Here is a 7,500-nt window from a genome sequence, read left to right as displayed (position 1 = left end):
GAGGTAGTGTCTCTAGGGTGTGATGGGTGGGGGGCGGAGGATGTTGGTTTGCGGGTGGGGGGTGGGGGGGGTTGCTGGTTCACGCCCGTCACACTACGCACTTGTTTTTCTCTCTAGTTAATGACACTGACTTTCCCACTAACGGTTGGTTTCTCATAGCTATTTCTCTGTTTTTGTGTGTGTTTTCTGTCTCTCTTTCTCTCTCTTTATCTTTGCTTCACTGTTTTCTATCTCTTTCTTTTAGATTATTCTTTTCTCGCTCTTTCCTTTTCTTTCTGTTTCTTTTCTTTTTTTCTTTTCTTTTCTTTCCTTTTTTCTTTTATATTTTTTTAAGTTATAGTCTTTTCTTTTTTTTCTCTCTCTATTACACCTTTATTTCTTTTTCACTTATCACTCACTTTCCTTTCTTTCTCTAATTCGTTACATAAAACTCACTTTCCTTCACCTTTTCCTTTTATTCTATTTCCTTCTCCTTCTTCTTTTCCTTTCTTTCCTCTCACGCATTTACTCGAACAATACGCCCATTAATCACAATAACTTTCTTTACTTTTTCTCCTTTATTTCACTCTAACGAAGTACGCTGCAAAATAAATGCAATTTGTGCCATGAAAGGAACTCTTTGTCTGCAACCATTAGATGGAGATATTTTTACTGTAATTAACGTTTTTTTTTTTTTTTTTTTTTTTGGGGGGGGGGGGTCAAGAAGAGGGAGTAGGGGGGGGGTCATTAAAAAGACGGAGAGCTTTCGGATGAAAATTTCGGTTCATTGTTCCAAAAATCTTATTTAAAGTCAATTCTCCCAACAGACAATGGCGCAGGAAACACGGCTAAATATAAAAAAGACAATCATCCTTAACGCAATTAAGATATAAAACACCTGTTGACACCTAGCGAGGCAATGACCCTCTCTGAGACACACTTGGCCACACTAACTCATCCTACGACACACTGAACCATCTTTAGACACACTAAGGCACGCTGAGTCACCCTAACTCACCCTAAGACCCACTAAACCACCTTTAGACACACTAAGGCACGATGAGTCACCTTAATTTACCCTAAGACACGCAAAACCACCTTTAGACACACTAAGGCACGCTGAGGCACCCTAACTCACCCTAAGACACACTAAACCACCGGCAGACACACTGGAGCACGTTGGGTCATCCTAAGACATACCCAGATCTTCTAGACACACTTGTAGACACACTAGGAAACACTAAACAAAACCCACTGGGACTAACTGAATCACCCTCAGACACAGTGACAAACAGCAGAACGCCTTAGGACACAGCGAGACACAATAAATCACCCTAAAGCACACCGAATCACCCTAAAAGCCCTAACACACAAGCACTTTTTCCGTCAATTTTTGCGTTTCCGTCTGAATTTGACTTTTTCTTTCTCACAAGTATCGTTTGCAAACGGAACGCTTCTCAGACGAAGACGCTACGACCATTTCCGTCTTGATCAGAAGACACAAAAAGACACTCTTAATCACCCTAAGACACATTAAGACACGCCAAAGCACCTTAAGATACCCTAAGACCCACTAAATCACTCTAAGAAACCCTATGACACGCCAAGTCACTCTAAGAATAAGTCACCCTAAAACCCAAAGACACTCTTAAGGCATCCCAATACCCACTAAAGCACCCTGAAACACCCTGATACACCCCAAGCCCCACTAAGCCACCCTAAGACAACCCCAAGACCCACTAAAGCACCTTAAGCCCTACTAAGCCAACCCCTAGACCCACTAAGCCACCCTAAAGCACCCTTAGACAACCCTAAGCCCCGCTAAACCACCCTTAGCCCCACAAAGCCACCCTTAGTCCCACAAAGCCACCCTAAAGTACCCTTAACCACCCTAAGCCCCACGAAGCCACCTTAAAGCACCCTTAGACAACCCTAAGCCCCACTAAACCTCCCTTAGCCCCACAAAGCCACCCTTAGCCCCGCAAAGCCACTCTTAGCCCCACAAAGCCACCCTAAAGCACCCTTAGCCCCACGAAATCCCCCTAAAGCACCCTAAGCCCCACCAAGCCACCCTAAAGTACCCTTAACCAGCCTAAACCCCACTAAACCGCCCTTAGCCCCACAAAGCCACCCTAAAGCAGCGTTAACTACCCTAAGCCCCATAAAATCCCCCTAAAGCACCCTAAGCCCCACCAAGCCACCCTTAGTCCCACAAAGCCACCCTTAGCCCCACAAAGCCACCCTAAAGCACCCTTAGCCCCACAAAATCCCCCTTAGCCACCCTAAGCCCCACCAAGCCACCCTTAAGTACCCTTAGCCACCCTAAGCCCCACTAAAGCACCCTTAGCCACCCTAAGCCCCACCAAACCACCCTAAGCCCCACAAAATCCCCCTAAAGCACCCTTAGCCACCCGAGGCCACCCCCAAGCCACGACGCCCACGAAGGCCCTCTGCCTCCCTCGGACACATCTTCTTTAAACGGGTCGTGTGGATCCGCCTGTCTTCTTCTCTCCTCCTCCTCCTCCGTCAGTCTGTCTTTCTGTCTCCCCTTTATTCTCTCTTCGCTTTGCCTCCTTTCGTTCGCTTTTCTCTTGCTTTTTGCTTTTTTTTATTTGCTCGCTTCTGTGTTGGATTTTTGTGTGTAGTTTTCTCTATCTTTCTCTATAACTTAATCTCTCTCTCTGTCTATCTGTCTATCTATCTATCTATCCATCTATCCACCTACCTATCTATCAATCGATCTATTTCTTTCTGTTTGTCTGTTTGTGTACCTATCCATCTCTATTCTCTTCGCATGTTATTATCTATTCTCCTCCTTCCAAAAGAGAGGAGGATAATGAAAAAATATATATATTAAAGAATGACAAGATAAAAACATGAGAAAAAAATAAAAAGAAGAAAGAAATGGAGAACGAAAAATGAGGAAGAGAAGATAAAGAAAAAACGCCTAGTGGGAAAAAAACGAAAAAAAGAAGAAAGAAAAGAAAAGAAAACTAAGAAGAAAACAATAAGATAAAGGAAAAAGAAGAATAAGAAAGAAAAGAAGAAAAAATGAATTTCGAAAACAAAATAGAAAAACGAAAACGAGAAAGTGAATAAGGAAAAGCAAGTAGAGAAGAAAGAGAAGGAGAGGCAGCAAATATGATTGGACAAGAAGGGGAATAAAAGGAGAACGATAAACAAGAAACAGGAAAACTAAGATAAGATATAGTAGGATAAAGCAGACCACGAAGGAGGAAGAGAGGCGAGAGAATAATGAAAATCAGAAAATAGAAAGAAAGAACTAAACAAGAAAAAGAAAAGGCGAATAAAAAAACTAAAAAAAAAAAAATCAAACCATAAACTCAAGCAAATAAACAAACCAACACCAAGAAAAACAAAATAAACAACCAAGCGAAAGAGAGCAGGGAAGGAGGAGAAGATAGACAGATGGCTGACAGGAGATGACAAGGACAAAATTATATTTTGATATCCAGCCTCCTCTGCCCACCGTATCGCTTACAACTTCATAGGCCTATTCACAAACTCCAGGATATTGGGCTTTTCCTTCGTGTATTTTCCATTATTTATTCTATTTTATTATTTATCTATTTCTCTCTTTCTTTCTACCTTTCTCTCTTTTTATTATATATTGCCTTGTATGTTTTCTGTCTTTTCTTTCTTTCTCTGTCTGTTTATCTGTCTGTCTCTGTCTATCTATCTATCTATCTATCTATCTATCTATCTGTCTATCTGTCTGTCTGTCTATTCGTATTTATTAGTTTGCGAGGGAAGAAGATTGTTCATGTGTGTGTGTGTATATTTCTCTGCGTTTGTATGTGAATATACATGTAGGTCCTATGCGTGCATGCATGAAAACACGTGCATGCATCAACTGGTGCGGGTGCATGCGAACGTGCTTGCGTGCGTCCAGGTGAGCAAGCACTCGCCCAGGTAAGTATTCGCCCGTGCTTGCGTCCCACCAGGTGATGACGAGTGGCGCCGCCGCCTCCTTCGCACACTCTTGACCCAGTATCCCGAAATACAAGCTTTTATAACAGGACCCTAAAGTGGCAACGATGACACAGCAGCGTTATAACCTGCTCCTGACCTGCAATCGGCGGGAGGGGGCGGGGGGAGGGTCGAGGGGGAGGGGGAGGGGGCGGGGGAGGAGGGCGAGGGGGAGGGTCGAGGGGGCAGGGGAGGGGGCGAGGGGAGGGTCGAGGGGGAGGGGGGAAGGGGGAGAGGTCGAGGGGGGAGAGGGAGGGGCTGAGGGGGGAGGGGAAGAGAAGGCGATGGAGGGGGGAAGGAAGGGGGGATGCAATGGAGGTGGGAGGGGGGGGGAGACGGTTACAAGCAGGGGAGACCGGCAAGCAAATAATAAAAGGGATTTAAAGAGCTGACAGTAATAACAGACGCGCACACGCACATGCATACACGCACGCACACACATATTTAACCCCTCCCGCTCCCACACATATACTTTAAGTTAACGATCGAAAGAGCTGTCATTCGCTTGTTTTACTATTCGTTAATTTGCCTTTATTTCGCTTCGTGTATTCTCATTTGCTCACTTGACGTCGGAACGGCCTATGTTATTGAGGTGGGCGAGGATATTGGATAAGTGAATACAATTTTATTTATTTTTTCTCTCTCTACTATCTCTCTCTCTTTTCTCTCTTTCTTTCTCTTCTCTTTCTTTCTCTTCTCTCGTTCTCTCATCCTCTCTCTCTCTCTCACACACGTTCTCTTTTTCTCTCTTTCGCTCTCTCTGTCTCTGTCTCTGTCTCTGTCTCTCTCTCACTCTCTCTCTCTCTCTCTCTTTCTCTCTCTCTCTCTCTCTTTCTCTCTCTCTCTCTCTCTCTCTCTCTCTCTCTCTCTCTCTCTCTCTCTCTCTCTCTCTCTCTCTCTCTCTTTCATGTTTCCATTCCGTCTGTCTATCTGTCTGTCTGCCTGTCTGTTTCTCTCCATGACCAAATACAAACTCCCATTAAAACAAACACACCAACATATATTCTACCACAACAGCCACAAAATAACCAACAAATAAACCAAACAATAAACAAACAACCAACAAGAGAGCAAACAAGTGAACTAAACCACCCAACCCAACCACAAAGCCACCCACCAAACCCAACCCACGTTTCAACCACCCAACCCAACCCACTTTTCAACCACCCAACCCAACCCACGTTTCAACCACTCAACCCAACCCATCCCAAAGCCACCACAACCAACCACGCCAAATCCAGACAACCAACCTAACCAACCATAATACCAGCCAAGCCAAACCACCTAACCCACCCCAATCACAAAACCACCCACTAAATCTAAAACCTAAACCACCCAAACCACCCAAACCAACCCACTTTTCAACCACCCAAACCAACCCACTTTTCAACCACCCAACCCAACCCATCCCAAAGCCACCCAACCAACCACGTCAACCAGAAAACCACCTAACCAACCATAATACCAGCCCAGCCAAACCACCTAACCACCCAATCACAAAACCGCCCACTAAATCTAAAACCTAAACCACCCAAACCACCAAACAAAAAACAAAGACACCCAAATAGATAAATAAATAAATAAAACAAAATATTTAAAAAATAATAAAAAGAAAAAAAGAAAAAAAAAAGAAAATACAACCAAAACGCCCCCGATGGAGCACGCCCGCCCGCCCACCACCGCGTACCAATTATACGGCCGTTTCTATAAACTCGAAAATTTTCAACCGAGTTTTTTTTTTTTTTGGTGGGGGGGGAGGCGAAAATTATTAAGACTCGGGAAACGTTTCGAGAAGAACGACTTGGAATGATGATGAAGAAGGGGGGGGAGGAGAGGGGGAGAGGGAGGGGAGGAAAGGAAGGGGAAGAGGGGGGAGGGAGGGAGGGAGGAAGAGTGGGAGGAGGAGAGACGGATTAAAAGAGGGTGGGAGAGGGACAGAGGGAGGGAGGAGATGTGAAAGAGGATGGAGGGAGGGAAAAAGTTGGAGGAAGAGGGCAAGGCAAGGGAAGGTGTGGAGGGAAGTAGGAGGAGGAGGACGGGAAAGAAGAAGAGAGGGAGGGAAAATACAAACTGGAAGAAGGGATAAAAAAGAAAACGAAGAAAAGGGAAAGTAGGAGACAGGGATAATGAACACAGCGGAAAAATCCAAAAGGGACCGAAAAAGCGGAAAGGAGAAAGAGAAACTGAAGAAAGGAGAGGAAGAGAAAGAGGAAGAAAGAATAAGAAGAATGGGGAATAGAAAGACAAGAACTGGAACAGAAGACGAAAAATGGATAAAAAAGCGAAATAGGAAGAAAATGTGATAATAATGAGACTCGCGAGAGAGGAAAAGAAAGAACACGATGAAATTGCGACTAAGGAGGATAATAATAACAGAAAACTTACAAGTGATCATAAAATTTTCAATTATAAAGGTAATGATAATAAAATAAACAATGATAATGATGATAAATAAACACATTAATAATAAAGATGCAGATACAAAAAAACACAGGCAGATATAGATATAAACATCGCAGATACAGATACCGACGTAAACCATAGGCTCAAATATATATATATATATATATATATATATATATATATATATATATATATATATATATATATATATATATATATATATAAGTATAAACATGGCTGCAGACAGGTACAGATGTAGATATGGATATAGATAAAGAAATAGTTATGTAGATATAAATATTGATATCGATACAGATGTAGATGTAGATAATGTACATGAGATACAGATGTAGATACAAATGTCGAGACATATGTAGATACAGATGTAGGTGCAGATGTAGCTGTAGATACAGATGTCGATGTAGAAGCAGATACAAATGTAGATACAGATACAAATGTAGATACAGATGTAGATGTAGATATAGGCCTAGATGTGGATGTAGATACAGATGTAGATGTAGATATAGGCCTATATGTAGATGTAGATCAATGAACGATAGAAAGGAGAGAAAGAAAGATGGAAGAAGGAAGAGGCAACACAACCACCAAAACCCAACGCCAGAGATACCAAACCATAATACCATACGTGGGAACAGAATAAATGGTAAGGGGGGGGATGGGAGAAAGGGTAGGGGGAGGGGGGGAGGGGCGAGCAGGTTAATGACGTAATAAAGAAAACAGTTATGACAGGAAAGAGAGAGTCAATGAACATAGGACTCGTGGTATACGGGGAGAAAGGGGGAGGGGGAGGTAAATAACAGGGAGGAAGGGGAGGAGGAGGAAGAGAGGGAGGAGGAGGAGGAGGAGGAGGAGAGGAGGAGGAGGAGGAGGAGGAGGAAGGAGGAGGAGGAGGAGGAGGAGCTGGAGCTGGTGGTGGTAGAGGTGAGGGAGGTGGAGGTGGAGGTGGGAGGAGGAGGTGGTGAGGGAGGTGGAGGAGGGATGAGGAGGAGGAGGAGGAGGAGGAGGAGGAGGAGGAGGAGGAGGAGGAGGGAGGAGGGAGGTGGAGGTGGGAGGTGGTTGTGGAGGCGGTGGAGGTGGTAGTGGAGGAGGAGGTGGAGGTGGAGGTGA

At 44.0% G+C, this 7,500-nt stretch overlaps 1 protein-coding gene and 1 long non-coding RNA gene across 2 annotated transcripts in view; both read right to left on the bottom strand.

Moving 5' to 3' along the window:
• Positions 1-7,500, bottom strand: part of LOC113823610 (calpain-9-like) — a gene marked incomplete in the record, with an annotated part of 519,968 nt that overhangs the window by 195,228 nt on the left and 317,240 nt on the right.
• The window catches only part of LOC138860437 (uncharacterized), an 8,092-nt gene continuing 936 nt past the window's right edge, over positions 345-7,500 (bottom strand). Inside the window, exon 2 of the long non-coding RNA XR_011398325.1 lies at positions 345-580. This is a non-coding gene — a long non-coding RNA (uncharacterized lncRNA). The remainder of the gene's footprint in view (positions 581-7,500) is intronic.

Source organism: Penaeus vannamei, chromosome 41, assembly GCF_042767895.1.
Source record: "Penaeus vannamei isolate JL-2024 chromosome 41, ASM4276789v1, whole genome shotgun sequence".
Classification (NCBI taxonomy): domain Eukaryota; kingdom Metazoa; phylum Arthropoda; class Malacostraca; order Decapoda; family Penaeidae; genus Penaeus; species Penaeus vannamei.
The sequence above is the reverse complement of the archived record's forward strand: the minus strand, read 5'-3'. Positions and strand labels throughout refer to the sequence as shown.